We start from the raw sequence: 18,926 nt of genomic DNA, 5'->3' as shown, positions 1-18,926 counted from the left end.
CTCTGCAGCCTAAGTTCATTTTGTCTGTGACTCTGATTTTTTCACTGTCTTCCATTTCCGTCGATGCCTATGTGGATTCGGGCGCTGCCCTGAGTCTTATGGATTGGTCATTTGCTAAACGCTGCGGTTTTAGTCTGGAGCCTCTGGAAGTTCCTATTCCTCTGAAGGGAATTGACTCTACACCATTGGCTATGAATAAACCACAGTATTGGACACAAGTGACCATGCGCATGACTCCCGTTCATCAGGAGGTGATTCGCTTCCTTGTACTGTATAATTTACATGATGTACTAGTGCTGGGTCTGCCATGGTTACAAACTCATAATCCTGTCCTGGACTGGAAAACAATGTCTGTGTTAAGCTGGGGATGTCAGGGGGTTCATGATGATGCACCTCCGATTTCAATCGCTTCATCTACTCCTTCTGAGATCCCTGAGTTTTTGTCTGACTATAGGGATGTTTTTGAGGAGCCTAAGCTCAATTCGCTCCCTCCTCATAGAGATTGTGACTGTGCTATAGAATTGATTCCTGGCAGTAAGTTCCCTAAGGGTCGTTTATTTAATCTGTCACTGCCAGAGCATACTGCTATGCGGAATTATATTAAGGAGTCCTTGGAAAAGGGACATATTCGTCCATCTTCGTCCCCTCTGGGAGCAGGTTTTTTTTTCGTGGCAAAAAAAGATGGTTCCCTGAGGCCTTGTATAGATTATCGCCTTCTGAATAAGATTACAGTCAAATATCAGTATCCATTGCCATTATTGACTGATTTGTTTGCTCGCATTAAGGGGGCTATGTGGTTCACTAAGATAGATCTTCGCGGTGCGTATAATCTGGTGCGGATAAAACAGGGTGATGAGTGGAAAACCGCATTTAATACGCCTGAGGGCCATTTTGAGTATTTGGTAATGCCTTTTGGACTCTCCAATGCTCCGTCAGTCTTTCAGTCCTTTATGCACAATATTTTCCGTGAATATCTGGATAAGTTTATGATTGTGTATTTGGATGATATTTTGGTGTTTTCTGATGACTGGGAGTCTCATGTTCTACAGGTCAGGAAGGTGTTTCAGGTTCTGCGGGCCAATTCTCTGTTTGTGAAGGGCTCAAAGTGTCTCTTCGGAGTCCAGAAGATTTCTTTTTTGGGGTACATTTTTTCTCCTTCTACTATTGAGATGGATCCCGTCAAGGTTCAGGCAATTTGTGACTGGACACAACCTACATCTGTTAAGAGCCTACAGAAGTTCTTGGGGTTTGCTAATTTTTATCGTCGGTTCATTGCTAAGTTTTCCAGTATTGTTAAACCTTTGACTGATTTGACTAAAAAGGGTGCTGATGTTGCTGATTGGTCTCCTGCGGCCGTGGGGGCCTTTCAGGAACTTAAGCGCCGGTTTTCTTCTGCTCCTGTCCTGTGTTGTGTCAACCAGATGTTTCACTTCCTTTCCAGGTTGAGGTTGATGCTTCCGAGATTGGAGCGGGGGCGGTTTTGTCACAGAGAAGTTCTAATGGCTCGGTGATGAAGCCATGTGCATTCTTCTCTAGAAAATTCTCGCCCGCCGAGCGCAATTATGATGTGGGTAATCGGGAGCTTTTGGCCATGAAGTGGGCATTTGAGGAGTGGCATCATTGGCTTGAGGGTGCTAAACATCGTGTGGTGGTCTTGACTGATCACAAGAATCTCATTTACCTTGAGTCTGCCAGGCGTTTGAATCCTAGACAGGCTCGTTGGTCGTTGTTTTTTTCTCGTTTCAATTTCGTGGTTTCATACCTGCCAGGTTCAAAGAATGTGAAGGCAGATGCTCTTTCCAGGAGTTTTGTGCCTGACTCTCCTGGAGACTCTGGGCCTACTGGTATCCTTAGGGATGGGGTAATATTGTCCGCCGTATCCCCAGACTTGCGACGTGCATTGCAGGAGTTTCAGGTGGATAAACCGGATCGTTGTCCACCAGAAAGACTGTTTGTTCCGGATGATTGGACCAGTAGAGTCATCTCCGAGGTCCATTCTTCTGTGTTGGCTGGTCATCCTGGAATATTTGGTACTAGAGACTTGGTGGCCAGGTCTTTTTGGTGGCCTTCCTTGTCTAGGGATGTGCGTACCTTTGTGCAGTCTTGTGAAGTATGTGCTCGAGCTAAGCCTTGCTGTTCTCGGGCCAGTGGGTTGTTGTTATCCTTGCCCATCCCGAAGAGGCCTTGGACGCACATTTCCATGGATTTTATTTCTGATCTCCCGGTTTCACAGAAAATGTCCGTTATCTGGGTTGTGTGTGACCGCTTTTCTAAGATGGTTCATTTGGTGCCCTTGCCTAAGTTGCCTTCCTCCTCTGAGTTGGTCCCTTTATTTTTTCAGAACGTGGTTCGTTTGCATGGGATTCCGGAGAATATCGTTTCTGACAGGGGATCCCAGTTTGTGTCTAGATTTTGGCGGACGTTTTGTGCCAAGATGGGCATTGATTTGTCTTTCTCGTCTGCATTCCATCCTCAGACGAATGGCCAGACGGAGCGAACTAGTCAGACCTTGGAAACTTATTTGAGGTGTTTTGTTTCTGCTGATCAAGATGACTGGGTTGCTTTTTTGCCACTGGCCGAATTTGCTCTTAATAATCGGGCTAGTTCTGCCACGTTGGTCTCTACTTTTTTTTGTAATTCAGGGTTTCATCCTCATTTTTCCTCTGGTCAGGTGGAGTCTTCGGATTGTCCTGGAGTGGACGTGGTGGTGGACAGGCTACATCAGATTTGGAATCAGGTGGTGGACAATTTGAAGTTATCTCAGGAGAAGACTCAGCAGTTTGCTAATCGCCGTCGCCGCGTGGGTCCCCGACTTCTTGTTGGGGATTTGGTGTGGTTGTCTTCTCGTTTTGTCCCTATGAAGGTCTCTTCTCCTAAGTTCAAGCCTCGGTTCATCGGTCCTTATAGGATCTCGGAGATTCTTAACCCTGTATCTTTTCATTTGGATCTCCCAGCATCGTTTGCTATTCATAATGTGTTCCATCGGTCGTTGTTGCGGAGGTATGAGGTGCCCGTTGTTCCTTCGGTTGAGCCTCCTGCTCCGGTGCTGGTGGAGGGAGAATTGGAGTATGTTGTTGAGAAGATCTTGGATTCTCGTGTTTCCAGACGCAAACTCCAGTATTTGGTTAAGTGGAAGGGTTATGGTCAGGAGGATAATTCCTGGGTGGTCGCCTCCGATGTTCATGCGACTGATTTGGTCCGCGCCTTCCATAGAGCTCACCCTGATCGCCCTGTGGGTTCTCGTGAGGGTTCGGTGACCCCTCCTCAAGGGGGGGTACTGTTGTGGATTCTGTTTGTGGGCTCTCTCTGGTGGTTACTGCTGGTACTGGGTGACTTTGGTGGGTTGCGGCCTTTGGTTTCCACCTGTCCATCAGAGGCTGGGTGTTTCCTATTTTACCTGGCCTTTCTGTCATTCCCTTGCCGGCTATCAATGTATTCAGATGTGCTCTGTTTGGTTCCTGCCTACCTGCTCCCAGATCTTTCAGGATAAGCTAAGTGCTGATTTTCAGTTGTTTGGTTTTTTGTCCAGCTTGCTTATTATGTCTCTATGCTAGCTGGTAGCTCTAGTGGACTGAGGTTCTCCCCATGTGCCATGAGTTGGCACATGGGTTCTTGTAATCTCAGGATGGTTTTTTGATTAGGGTTTTTTGCTGACCGCTCAGACCCCTTTTGTATCGTTCTGCTTTCTAGTTTACAGCGGGCCTCAATTTGCTAAACCTATATATATCATCTCTATGTGTGTGCCTTCCTCTCATTTCACCGTCAATACATGTGGGGGGCAACTATACCTTTTGAGGTTCATCCCTCTGGAGGCAAGTGAGGTCTTTATTTTCTCTGCAGTACTAGTTAGCTCTTAGGCTGGTGCGTGGCGTCTAGAACCAACGTAGGCACGCTCCTTGGCTATCTCTAGTTGCGTTTGTCAGGCGTAGGGCAGCGGTCAGCCCAGGTTCCATCACCCTAGAGCTCGTCCGTTATTTATTTGTACCTTGCTTGTCCTGTGCTATCCCTAGCCATTGGGGATTCATGACACAGCCCTCGTCCCAAATCTGGGGAAATGGCAGACAAAATTACTCCCTCTCTGAGAATACCAGCCGGCTCAGAGACTCCCGGAGAATCAGGCACAAAACTCCTAGAAAGTGCATCAGCCTTCACGTTCTTCGAACCAGGCAGGTACGAGACCACAAAGTCAAAACGGGAGAAAAACAACGACCAACGGGCCTGTCTAGGATTCAGGCGCTTGGCAGACTCGAGGTAAATCAGATTTTTATGATCAGTCAAGACCACCACACGATGTCTAGCTCCCTCGAGCCAATGTCGCCACTCTTCAAATGCCCACTTCATGGCCAACAACTCCCGATTACCAACATCGTAGTTCCGCTCAGCAGGTGAAAATTTCCTTGAAAAGAAGGCGCATGGCTTCATCACGGAGCCATCAGAACTTTTTTGCGACAAAACAGCCCCTGCACCAATTTCAGAAGCATCAACTTCAACCTGGAAGGGAAGAGAGACATCCGGCTGGCACAAGACTGGCGCTGAAGTAAACCGATGCTTCAGCTCCCGAAAGGCCTCCACGGCCGCAGGAGACCAATTCGCAACATCAGAACCCTTCTTGGTCATATCCGTCAAAGGTTTAACCACACTGGAGAAATTAGCGATAAAACGACGGTAAAAATTAGCAAAGCCCAAGAACTTCTGCAGGCTCTTAACAGATGTGGGCTGAGTCCAGTCATGAATGGCACGGACCTTAACTGGGTCCATCTCCACAGTAGAAGGGGAAAAAATAAAACCCAAAAAAGAAACCTTCTGTACCCCAAAGATACATTTTGAACCCTTCACAAATAGAGCATTCTCCCGCAAAACCTGAAACACCATCCTGACCTGGTTCACATGGGACTCCCAATCATCAGAAAAAACCAAAATATCATCCAGATAAATAATCATAAATTTATCCAGATATTTCCGGAAGATGTCATGCATGAAGGACTGAAACACAGAAGGAGCATTAGATAATCCGAAAGGCATCACCAGGTACTCAAAATGACCCTCAGGCGTATTAAATGCCGTTTTCCATTCATCTCCCTGCTTTATGCGCACAAGGTTATACGCACCACGAAGATCTATCTTAGTGAACCAACTGGATCCCTTAATCCGAGCAAACAAATCAGACAACAATGGCAAAGGATACTGAAATTTAACAGTGATCTTATTCAGAAGACGATAATCAATACAAGGTCTCAGAGACCCGTCTTTCTTGCCCACAAAAAAGAATCCTGCACCAAGAGGGGACGAGGATGGGCGAATATGTCCCTTCTCCAAAGACTCCTTTATATAACTCCGCATCGCGGCATGCTCTGGCACAGATAAATTAAAGAGTCGTCCCATAGGAAACTTACTACCAGGAATCAAATCTATAGCACAATCACAGTCCCTATGAGGAGGAAGGGCACTGGACCTGGCCTCATTAAATACATCCTGAAAGTCTGACAAAAACTCAGGGATCTCAGAAGGAGTAGAAGAAGCAATAGACACCAATGGAGAATCGCCATGAATCCCCTGACACCCCCAACTAGACACAGTCATAGCTTTCCAATCTAAAACTGGATTATGGGCCTGTAACCATGGCAGACCCAAAACGACAACATCATGCATTTTATGCAGTACCAAAAAACGAATCACCTCCTGATGTACAGGAGTCATGCACATGGTCACTTGCGTCCAATACTGAGGTTTATTCTCTGCCAATGGCGTAGAATCAATTCCTCTAAGAGGAAAAGGATTTTCCAAAGGCTCCAGGACAAAACCGCAGCGCTTGGCAAACGACAAATCCATCAGACTTAAAGCAGCACCAGAATCCACAAAAGCCATAACTGAGTAAGAAGATAATGAACAAATTAAAGTCACAGACAAAATAAACTTAGGCTGAAAAGTACCAATGGCGACAGGATTAACTTTTTTCTTTAAACGTTTAGAGCATGCTGAGATAACATGTGTTGAATCACCACAGTAGAAACACAACCCATTTTGACGTCTATGATTTTGTCGCTCGGCTCTGGTCAGAATTCTGTCACATTGCATAGAATCAGGTGACCGTTCAGACAGCACCGCCAAAGGATTATCAGATTTGCGCTCCCGCAAATGTCGATCAATTTGAATGGCTAGAGCCATTGAATCATTTAGACCTGTAGGGATAGGAAACCCCACCATCACATCTTTAATGGCTTCAGAAAGACCATTTCTGAAATTTGCGGCCAGTGCACACTCATTCCATTGAGTAAGCACGGACCATTTCCGAAATTTTGGGCAATATACCTCAGCTTCGTCCTGACCCTGGGAGATAACCAGCAACATTTTTTCAGCCTGATTTTCAAGATTAGGCTCCTCATAAAGCAAACCAAGTGCCAGAAAAAACGCATCAACATTCACCAATGCAGGATCTCCTGGCGCCAGAGAGAAGGCCCAATCCTGAGGGTCGCCGCGCAAGAAGGAAATAACAATCTTAACTTGCTGAGCGGAATCACCAGAGGAACGAGGTTTCAGAGACAGAAACAATTTACAATTATTCCTAAAATTCAGGAATTTAGATCTATCTCCAAAAAACGGCTCAGGAATAGGTATTTTTGGTTCAGACATAGGGCTATGGATAACAAAATCCTGAATGCTTTGCACCCTAGCAGCAAGCTGATCCACACTAGAAGTCAGAGTCTGGACATTCATATCTGCAGCAGAGTTTCAGCCACTCAGAGAAAAAGGGGATGGAAGAAGCTAAGCAAACTGCAGAAAAAAAACCAAAAAAAAAAAACCTCAGAACTTCTTTTTAATCCCGCTTCTGCGATGCATTAAACATTTTCTTTTGGCCTGGCATTCTGTTATGATCCCAATGGCAGAGGATCTCTGATATTCCGGCAAGATAGCAAAAATATAAATACTGCTCTAGGGAGGTGGAAACTGGACTAACCGCATACCTGATCCTGACACAAACAACTAAAAGTAGCCGGTGAACGTGCCTACGTTGGTTCTAGACGTCTCGAGCCAGCCGGAGAACTGACTACCCCTAGAGGGAAAAAATAAGACCTCGCTTGCCTCCAGAGAAATTGAACCCCAAAGATATAGGAAGCCCCCAACAAATAATAACGGTGAGGCAAGAGGAAAACACAAACGTAGAGATGAACTAGATTCAGCAAAGTGAGGCCCAATAGTCTAGATAGCAGAAAATAGATAGTGGACTATGCGGTTAGCAGAAAACCCTACAAAACATCCACGCTGAACATTCAAGAACCCCCACACCGACTGACGGTGTGGAGGGAGAATATCAGCCCCCTAGAGCTTCCAGCGAGTCAAAAATCAAATGTAAAGCAAGCTGGACAAAAACACTGAATAATGCAAACGATCCAAATTGTACAAAACAGACTTAGCTTTTCTTGCATGAGGCAGACTGAAAGGAATCCGGAGGAGACCAAATAGGTCTGGATACAACGATGCCAGGCAAGAGACTGAGTCCAGAGGAGACTCAAATAGGAAACACCCGCTGCTTAACGACACAGCTGGAGCTCAGGCCTGCAGCAAGACATACCTAACACAATACCGTTAGTGACCACCAGAGGGAGCCCAGAAACACAGTTCACAACATATGAGGTGCATTATACTACTATTGGGGGTGCATTATACTATGTATGACAAGGGGGTGCATTATACTATAAAAGACAATGGGGTGCATTATGGGGTGCATTATACTATATATGAAAAGACGGTGCATTATACTACTATGGGGTGCAGTATACTACTGTGGAGTTGCATTTTACTATGGGGTGCATTATATTGCTATGGGGAGCATTATACTACTATGGCAGTGCATTATACTACCATGGGGCTGCATTATACTGGTATGGGGGTGGAATGCGGTGAATATTCATTTCTCTTAAGTAGCAGCACACGTGACCGAAGGCAGCTGAAGGAATGCTCCGGCTGACACTGTACTAGCTATTAAAGAGCAATGAATACTCACTACTCTCCACGCACACAGTCCTGGCGTACAGAGCAGTGAGTATTCCAGCAGCTGCCCTTCGGCTTGCAAGCAGCGCTTGATGTCCCGGCCATGCGCTGCTTACAAGCATAAAGCAGCTGCCGGCATCTGAACAAGGCACTGTGAGGGAGCGCCGAGAAGATAAGTGTAATGGTTTGGTTCTTTAATGTTTTCTGATGGGGCCGTGCATACCAATATGGAGGTGGTTGCCAATCATACCAGGATAAGGATGGGGCCAGGCATAGTATTTTGACAGTAAATGGCTTCACCTGCCACTAACCATGAGTGGAGAAAAAGTTTTGTTGTTATCATTCATATTCTCTGAAAAAAGGCCAAGAAAAAAAAAAATTCTGCCGGGGTATGTAAACTTTTGAGCACAACTGTATCTACCTGTATCTACCTTTTAACTAAATATCAATTTGCTTACCCAGGTGGTAAGTTTATGGAGGGGGTACATATCAATAGAGAGAATTGTGTTTCCCTAATCATGTGCCTTTGTTGTGTAGCTAGGTGTATGACCAGAGCTTTGATGTTACTTGGACGTCATTTATTTGAGTTATTACCATAAATCAAATGACGCTGAGAATCTATAATATACCTCTAGCTATTTATCTGTGAAATCACTTTCTAATATTTGTATCTATTCTATACTTTGTTACTATTTAATTCCAATCATCTAAAGACCCAAACCTTGCAGTACATTTTTTTTCATTTTGTTGGATCACAATAGAAATGTGTAGCCGACTATGCGTTACAAATGACACTTACCCTGTGCTGGGAATATAGACACTCTTAGAGTCTAGGAGACTGTCAGATGAGTTAATTGGGATGTTTTCTCCTCATATGCTCTGGCAGAATACACAGTGCTCATCACACAACCACCGCTGTAGGGGAGGTTCTGGGGAAAAACAGCCTGCAGGCAGCTGCTCGTGTTGGGATCTGACAGCACAACCACTATGCAATCAAACCACATGATTAAACTAAACAAATACAAGTATGTTTATGAAAAACATCAGCAAAAAAATGGCTGAATAGCCGGTACTCTGTAGAAACATGTATTATTTACAATAATGAATATAATTGCACTAAATAGCCATATCTCTATGACTAACATGGCATCTAATCCAAGAGTTACTAAACGGTTCCACCACTCATCTAAATTGGAAGAATTATTTTTTCTTCCACTAACAATGCAGAAGAAGAGGCCGATCTCTGAGAGTACAGGTTGCTAGCATTTACAAAACTCACTCAGCAGCCCACACTTACAATTACAGAATGTCAAGTCCTAGTTTTGGGTAGGTTGCAGACATATTCCAGTGACATGTACAAAATGTCTTCTCATATCATGTCGGTATCACAAACTACCTTCGGAAACGAGCAGTTAAATAAGATCTAGAGTTCTTAGATCCTGGCCTCTGATAATACAGGATTGTTTGGTTGTTATATATCTAATATTAATAGCTAGGGTTGAGCGAAACGGATCGTTCATTTTCATAAGTCGCCGACTTTTGGCAAAGTCGGCGTCTCATGAAACCGAGCCGATCCCTGTGTGCGGTCGGCCATGCGGTACGCGACTTTCGCGCCAAAGTCGCGTTTCAATGACGCTAAAAGCGCCATTTCTCAGCCAATGAAGGTGGACGCAGAGTGTGGGCAGCGTGATGACATAGATCTCAGTCCCCACCATCTTAGAGAAGGGCATTGCAGTGATTGGCTTGCTTTCTGCGGCGTCACAGGGGCTATAAAGGGACGTTCCCGCCGACCGCCATCTTACTGCTGCTGATCTGAGCGTAGGGAGAGGTTGCTGCCACTTCGTCAGAAGCAGGGAGAGCGTTAGGCAGGGTACATTCATCCCCAAACCGCTCGTGCTGTAGCGATTTCCACTGTCCAACACCACCTTTTGTTTGCAGGACAGTGGAAGCTACATTTTTTTTCCTCAGCGCTGTAGCTCATTGGGCTGCCCTAGAAGGCTCCCTGATAGCTGCGTTGCTGTGTGTGTACGCCGCTGTGCAATCCAACTGCTTTTTTCAAAGCACAAATCCTGTTGTTCCTTCCTTTCTGCACAGCTATCTTGTTTGTTTGTCCACAGCAGTGTGCAGCAGTCCTTTTTATAGCTGCCTGCCATACTTTTCTGAGATTACTGCAGGGAGATAAAGATTGGCAAGTCTGCCTCTGTGCCAGTGCTGTGTGTGGCATCTGTCTCTCATTGTGTGCCACAGAAAACCTAGTGTGTAATATTGTTGTTTTTTTTTTTTTAATTCTCCCTGAAAAAAAAAAATTAAATAGTGGGAGATAAAGATTGGCAAGTCTGCCTCTGTGCCAGTCCTGTGTGTGGCATCTGTCTCTCCTTGTGTGCCACCAAAAACCAGTGTGTAATATTGGGCCTTTTTTTTTTTGGAAAATTCTCCCTGTAAAAAAAAATAATTAATAGTGGGAGATAAAGATTGGCAAGCCTGCATCTGTGCCAGTGCTGTGTGTGGCATCTGTCTCTCCTTGTGTGCCACCAAAAACCAGTGTGTAATATTGGGCCATTTTTTTTTTTTTGGTAAATTCTCCCTGTAAAAAAAATAATTATTAGTGGGAGATAAAGATTGGCAAGCCTGCCTCTGTGCCAGTGCTGTGTGTTGCATCTGTCTCTCCTTGTGTGCCACCGAAAACCAGTGTGTAATACTGGGCCATTTTTTTGGGGGGGGGTAAATTCTCCCTGTAAAAAAACAAATTAATAGTGGGAGATAAAGATTGGCAAGTCTGCCTCTGTGCCAGTCCTGTGTGTGGCATCTGTCTCTCTTTGTGTGCCACCGAAAACCAGTGTGTAATATTGGGCCATTTTTTTTTTTTTTGGTAAATTCTCCCTGTAAAAAAAATAATTAATAGTGGGAGATAAAGATTGGCAAGTCTGCCTCTGTGCCAGTGCAGTGTGTGGCATCTGTCTCTCCTTGTGTGCCACCGAAAACCAGTGTGTAATACTGGGCCATTTTTTTTGTGGGGTAAATTCTCCCTGTAAAAAAAATAATTAATAGTGGGAGATAAAGATTGGCAAGTCTGCCTCTGTGCCAGTGCAGTGTGTGGCATCTGTCTCTCCTTGTGTGCCACCGAAAACCAGTGTGTAATATTGGGCCATTTTTTTGGGGGGGGGGGTAAATTCTCCCTGTAAAAAAAATAATTAATAGTGGGAGATAAAGATTGGCAAGTCTGCCTCTGTGCCAGTCCTGTGTGTGGCATCTGTCTCTCCTTGTGTGCCACCGAAAACCAGTGTGTAATATTGGGCCATTTTTTTTTTTGGTAAATTCTCCCTGTAAAAAAACAAATTAATAGTGGGAGATAAAGATTGGCAAGTCTGCCTCTGTGCCGGTCCTGTGTGTGGCATCTGACTCTCCTTGTGTGCCACCGAAAACCAGTGTGTAATACTGGGCCATTTTTTTTGGCGGGTAAATTCTCCCTGTAAAAAAACAAATTAATAGTGGGAGATAAAGATTGGCTAGTCTGCCTCTGTGCCAGTCCTGTGTGTGGCATCTGTCTCTCCTTGTGTGCCACCGAAAACCAGTGTGTAATACTGGGCCATTTTTTTTTTTTTTTAAATTCTCCCTGAAAAAAAAAAAATAGTGGGAGATTAAGATTGGCATTTCTGCTTGAGTGCCGGTCCTGTGTGTGCCATCTGTCTCAAATTATTGGGGCACAGAAAACCTAGTGTGTAACATTGGGCCTGATTTTCCTTTCAGTGTCAGGCACCTATAAAGGTATATATAAATCCTACAGAAGTTTGAGTTCACCTTATAAGTTGTTTTACAGTAACAAATACCGTTACTTTGGTTACGTTTTGCAAACAATGAGGAAGTCTAGTGGAAGAGGTCGTGGCCGTGGGCGGTCATTGTCAGCTGGTAATGATGGTAGTGGTGGTGGAGCACCAGGTGGTCATGGTAAAAGCAGTACAGCACCTAAGTCTCGAGTTGTTGAGCCGGTTCGTCGTCTGGCTACACAAGGCCTCGAACGCTCTCTTTTCTGGGAGTAGGAAAACCACTTTTGAAGCCAGAGCAGGAGGAACAAGTATTGGCTTTCATTGCTGACTCTGCCTCTAGCTCTTTCGCCTCCTCCTCGGAAAGTGCCAAATGTCAGAGCAGTGCATCGTCAGTGGATGCTCCCGGTCAGGAACAAGTTGCTTCCTTGTGTCCTTCACCCAGAACAACAGTGAAGGATGCGTCAGTCGACACAACAGGTTACTCCATGGAGCTCTTTACACATACCGTTCCTGGGTTAGACAGTGAAACAGTTAACAGGCCATGCCCATTAGAAGTTGAATCGGACATGGTGTGCACAGATGCACAGCCACAGCCAGATTACTATGCTGTTCCTTTGACTCAGACCAGAACATTGCCCTCGCAGTGTACTGAGGCAGAATCAAAACCAGCGGAGACTATGGTGCCCCGTCACGAACGCTATACCACCGGCTTACACGGTGACACAGACGAAGTTGCACACGACATAGAAGAGGAGGTCATAGATGACCCAGTTGTTGACCCCGATTGGCAGCCATTGGGGGAACAGGGTGCAGGCAGCAGTAGTTCTGAAGCGGAGGAGGAGGAGCCACAGCAGGCATCAACATCACAACAGGTTCCATCTGCCTGGCCCGTATCTGGCCAAAAACGCTTGGCAAAACCAAAACCAGTTGGAGGACAGTGTGGCCATCCGGTTAAAGAAGCTCAGTCTGCAATGCCTGAAAAGGTATCCGATAGTAGAAAGAGTGCAGTCTGGCATTTTTTTAAACAACATCCAAATGATCAGCGCAAAGTCATCTGTCAAAAATGTTCAACTACCTTAAGCAGAGGTCAGAATCTTAAAAGTCTAAATACAAGTTGCATGCATAGACATTTATCCACCATGCATTTGCAAGCCTGGACTAACTACCAAACGTCCCTAAAGGTTGCAGCACCCTCGGCCAATGAAGCTAGTCAGCAACGCTACATCCCTTCCCTCCCTGTAAGCCCACCATTTCCCGCACCACCTGCAGTATCTGTGCAGCTTTCGTCGCCAGGCCAAAGCAGTCAGGGAATCACCAGGTTAGTAGTAGGAAACACTGCATGTAGGGCACCGGCAAGAATACCATCTCCAACCCTCTCTCAGTCACCCATGTCCACCGGCACCCCCGCTAGTTCCACCGTTTGCAGCTCTCCAGTCCAGCTCACCCTTCATGAGACTCTTGTTAGGAAAAGGAAGCACTCATCCTCGCATCCGCGTACACAGGGTTTGAACGCCCACATTGCTAGACTAATCCCATTAGAGATGATGCCCTACCGGTTAGTTGAAAGCGAAGCTTTCAAAGCGCTGATGGACTACGCTGTACCACGCTACGAGCTACCCAGTCGACACTTCTTTTCTAGAAAAGCCATCCCAGCCCTCCAACAGCATGTTAAAGACCGCATCGTCCATGCACTCAGGCAGTCTGTGACTACAAAGGTGCACCTGACAACAGATGCATGGACCAGTAGGCATGGCCAGGGACGTTACGTGTCCATCACGGCACACTGGGTGAATGTGGTGGATGCAGGGTCCACAGGGGACAGCAATATTGGGACAGTTCTGCCTAGCCCACGGTCAAGGAAAGAGTTGGCTGTAGGCATTCGCCCCCCCTCCTCCTCTTCCTCCTCCTCCTGCAGAAGCGAGAGCTCATCCACAGACCGCAGTCGCACATCCACTCCATCCGCAGCTGCCACTGTTGCACACCAGGTGTGCCATTATGGGACAGCTAGTGGCAAGCGTCAGCAGGCTGTATTGGCAATGAAGTGTTTGGGCGACAACACCCAACACACAGACACACCGCGGAAGTTCTGTCCGAGTTCTTGCAGAAAGAAACTCAGTCATGGCTGGGCACTGTACATCTTGAGGCAGGCAAGGTAGTGAGTGATAACGGAAGGAATTTCATGGCTGCCATAGCCCTTTCCCAACTGAAACACATTCCTTGCCTGGCTCACACCTTAAACCTGGTGGTACAGTGCTTCCTGAAAAGTTATCCGGGGTTACCCGACCTGCTCCTCAAAGTGCGCAGACTTTGCTCGCATATCCGCCGTTCGCCCATACACTCCAGCCGTATGCAGAACTATCAGCGGTCTTTGAACCTTCCCCAGCATCGCCTAATCATCGACGTTGCAACAAGGTGGAACTCCACACTGCACATGCTTCAGAGACTGTGCGAACAGAGGCGTGCTGTTATGTATTTGTGGGAGGATCCACGGGCAGGCAGTTGGATGGCAGACATGGAGTTGTCAGGTGTGCAGTGGTCAAAGCTACAAGACCTGTGTCAAGTCCTTCAGTGTTTTGAGGAATGCACATGGCTGGTTAGTGCAGACAACGCCATAATAAGCATGAGCATCCCCCTAATGCGTCTGCTGATACAAAGTTTGACGCACATAAAGGAGCAGGCGTCTGCAGCCGAGGAAGATGAAAGCCTTGATGACAGTCAGCCATTGTCTGGTCAGGGCCGTGTAGAGGACGCGGTAGAGGGCGAAGAGGAGGAGGAGAACGAGGAGGATGATGGGGATGAGTACTTTTTTAATGAGGAAGCTTCTCCTGGGCCAACAGAAATTAGTGGCGTTGCAAGGCCGGGTTCTGTTTTTTTAAGGGAGACAAGTGACGTAGATTTGCCTGTAACTGCCCCTCAAACCAGCACAACCGCAGATTTGACAACTGGAACTTTGGCCCACATGGCAGATTATGCCTTACGTATCCTCAAAAGGGACCCACGCATTATTAAAATGATGAGCGATGAGGATTACTGGTTGGCCTGCATCCTTGACCCTCGCTATAAAGGCAAATTGCAAAATATTATGCCACATGAGAACCTCGAAAAAATATTAGCAACCAAACAAGCTACTCTTGTAGACCGTTTGATTCAGACATTCCCAGCACACAGCGCCGGTGATGGTTCTCACATGAGCTGCAGGGGGCTACAGGGCAGAGGTGTTAGAGGTGCACAAATCAGAAGTGACGTTGGACAGAGGGGTTTTCTGACCAGGTTGTGGAGCGATTTCGCAATGACCGCAGACAGGACAGGTACTGCAGCATCTATTCAAAGTGACAGGAGACAACATTTGTCCAGTATGGTTACTAACTATTTTTCATCCCTTATCGATGTTCTCCCTCAACCGTCATTCCCATTTGATTACTGGGCATCCAAATTAGACACCTGGCCTGAATTGGCAGAATATGCATTGCAGGAGCTTGCTTGCCCAGCAGCTATTGTGCTATCAGAAAGAGTATTCAGTGCTGCTGGTTCAATATTAACCAAAAAAAGGACTCGTCTGGCTACCCAAAATGTGAATGATCTAACCTTCATTAAAATGAACCACTCCTGGATTTCAAATTATTTTGCCCCACCTTTCCCGGCTGACACCTAGCTTTCCTATAAAAAGGTCTTGCTTGTGGACTGGTCTTACTGAGTGTTCCAATCTCTTAATTTGCAGCAGCTGTTTGTCCAGCATACGACATGTTTACACCTCCCTCAATGGGAAAACTCCCCCCACGGGGCCGTGGTCTCGCCACTTGGCGCAAGCACCCGTTAGAGTGCCGTTTGTCTGAAGAGGTGGGTGTGCCCGCTGTTGGTCGACGGCACTGCCACTGGGTCCCTCATTGTACAATAAAGTGTCTCTGGCGGTGGTGGCGCGCACCCAACGTCAGACACACCGTTGTAACATGAGGGGCCCTGGGACGGTACCGCCAGCCACAAGAGAGTTCACCCCCCCATCTCAAACTGTGCTCTACCACGTGCAAAATTATCTCTCACAGCTCCACCAATGTTTAGTCTATGCGCTGACATCATTCAATGCCTGGCACTGACAAAACCAATTTGTTGACATCTATGATGCTAGTTTAAGTAGTCTGGGTCAGTGTCCTATATTGACACCAGTAAATACTTACTGCCAAATTACTATGTCAGAAACTCAGCAGATGAGCCCACCCCTGTACCTAAGTATGCCACACTTTTTTTTTGTTTGTTTTTTTGTTTTTTGGCGAGACATTAACATCTATTTATTTTTTGTGAGTACTAACTGTGTCAGACACTCCTTGCAATCGTCCTCCGCTGACCACACCAATGCTGCCTGTGTACCCCTGCGAGATAACTCTAAGTGCCTTGAGCCTATTTTTATTTATTTTAGGCCTAGTAAGCCTGTCTGCGGTCCCTCCTTGCAATCCTCCTCCTCCGCTGACCACAATGCTGCCTGTGTATCCATGTAACCGATTTCAAACTGCCTTGAGCCTATTTTTAGTTATTTTAGGCCTAGTACGCCTGTCTGCGGTCCCTCCTTGCAATCCTCCTCCTCCGCTGACCACAATGCTGCCTGTGTATCCATGTAACCGATTTCAAACTGCCTTGAGCCTATTTTTAGTTATTTTAGGCCTAGTACGCCTGTCTGCGGTCCCTCCTTGCAATCCTCCTCCGCTGAGCTGACCACAATGCTGCCTGTGTATCCATGTAACCGATTTAAAACTGCCTTGAGCCTATTTTTAGTTATTTTAGGCCTAGTACGCCAGTCTGCGGTCACTCCTTGCAATCCTCCTCCTCCGCTGAGCTGACCACAATGCTGCCTGTGTATCCAGGTAACCGATTTCAAACTGCCTTGAGCCTATTTTTAGTTATTTTAGGCCTAGTATGCCTGTCTGCGGTCCCTACTTGCAATCCTCCTCCTCCTCTGACCACAATGCTGCCTGTGTATCCAGGTAACCGATTTCAAACTGCCTTGAGCCTATTTTTAGTTATTTTAGGCCTAGTACGCCTGTCTGCGGTCCCTCCTTGTAAATCTCCTCCTCCACTGAGCTGACAAGAAAACGATGCCTGTGTATCCATGTAACCGATTTAAAACTGCCTTGAGCCTATTTTTAGTTATTTTAGGCCTAGTACGCCAGTCTGCGGTCCCTCCTTGCAATCTTCCTCCTCCGCTGAGCTGACCACAATGCTGCCTGTGTATCCATGTAACCAATTTAAAACTGCCTTGAGCCTATTTTTAGTTATTTTAGGCCTAGTACGCCTGTCTGCGCTCCCTCCTTGCAATCCTCCTCCTCCGCTGACCACAATGCTGCCTGTGTATCCAGGTAACCGATTTCAAACTGCCTTGAGCCTATTTTTAGTTATTTTAGGCCTAGTACGCCTGTCTGCGGTCCCTGCTTGCAATCCTCCTCCTCCGCTGAGCTGACCACAATGCTGCCTGTGTATCCATGTAACCGATTTAAAACTGCCTTGAGCCTATTTTTAGTTATTTTAGGCCTAGTATGCCTGTCTGCTGTCCCTCCTTGCAATCCTCCTCCTCCGCTGACCACACCAATGCTGCCAGTGTACCCCTGGAACCTATTTTAAAGTGCATAGAGCCTATTTCTTTATTTTATGTAATATTAAAAAAGCCATGATGGACTACGCTGTCCCACGCTACGAGCTACCCAGTCGACACTTCTTTTGCAAGAAAAGCCATCCCAGCCCTCCACCAGCACCACCTCCATTGTCCATGCACTCTGGCAATCTGTGAGTACAAAGGTGCACCTGACAACAGACGCATGGACCTGTAGGCATGGCCACGGAAGGTTACGTGTCCATTACGGCGCAATGGGTTAATGTGGTGGATGCATGGTCCACAGGGGACAGCCTACTAAGTCTGTTTGCAGTCCCTAATTCAAATTTTCCTCCACTGTCTAAATCTGAGCTTCAACCTTCTGGCTCTCATTAAGTACTTTTTAAAAAAAAAATTGGTGGTTGGGGCCTAATACCTCTGTTTGCCGCTCCTTGGTGTTCTCCTCAACTGAATAAATCTGAGCTTCAACCTTCTGGCTCTCATTAAGTGCTTTTTAAAAAAAAAATTGGTGGTTGGGGCCTAATACCTCTGTTTGCCGCTCCCTGGTGTTCTCCTCAACTGAATAAATCTGAGCTTCAACCTTCTAGCTCTCATTAAGTGCTTTTTTTAAAAAAAAATTGGTGGTTGGGGCCTAAAAGCCCCGTCTCACATAGCGAGATCGCTAGCGAGATCGCTGCTGAGTCACAAGTTTTGTGACGCAACAGCGACCTCAGTAGCGATCTCGCTATGTGTGACACGTACCAGCGATCAGGCCCCTGCTGCGAGATCGCTGGTCGTGTCAGAATGGCCTGGACCTTTTTTTGGTCGTTGAGGTCCCGCTGACAGCGCTGAATCGGTGTGTGTGACACCGATCCAGCGATGTCTTCACTGGTAACCAGGGTAAACATCGGGTTACTAAGCGCAGGGCCGCGCTTAGTAACCCGATGTTTACCCTGGTTACCAGCGTAAATGTAAAAAATAACAAACAGTACATACTCGCCTTCTGATGTCCGTCAGGTCCCTTGCCGTCTGCTTCCTGCTCTGAGTGCCGTACAGTGAGAGCACAGCACAGCAGTGACGTCACAGCTGTGCTGTGCTCTCACTGTACGGCACTCAGAGCAGGAAGCAGACGGCAAGGGACCTGACGGACATCAGAAGGCGAGTATGTACTGTTTGTTATTTTTTACATTTACGCTGGTAACCAGGGTAAACATCGGGTTACTAAGCACGGCCCTGCGCTTAGTAACCCGATGTTTACCCTGGTTACCCGGGTGCTGCAGGGGGACTTCGGCATCGTTGAAGACAGTTTCAACGATGCCGAAGTCGTTCCCCTGATCGTTGGTCGCTGGAGAGAGCTGTCTGTGTGACAGCTCCCCAGCGACCACACAACGACTTACCAACGATCATGGCCAGGTCATATCGCTGGTCGTGATCGTTGGTAAATCGCTATGTGAGACGGGGCCTTAATACCTCTGTTTGCCGCTCCCTGGTGTTCTCCTCAACTGAATAAATCTGAGCTTCAACCTTCTGGCTCTCATTAAGTGCTTTTTTTAAAAAAAATTGGTGGTTGGGGCCTAATACCTCTGTTGGCCTCTCCC

This window comes from Ranitomeya variabilis, chromosome 1, assembly GCF_051348905.1.
Source record: "Ranitomeya variabilis isolate aRanVar5 chromosome 1, aRanVar5.hap1, whole genome shotgun sequence".
NCBI lineage: Eukaryota > Metazoa > Chordata > Amphibia > Anura > Dendrobatidae > Ranitomeya > Ranitomeya variabilis.
This window is presented reverse-complemented; position numbering follows the sequence as displayed.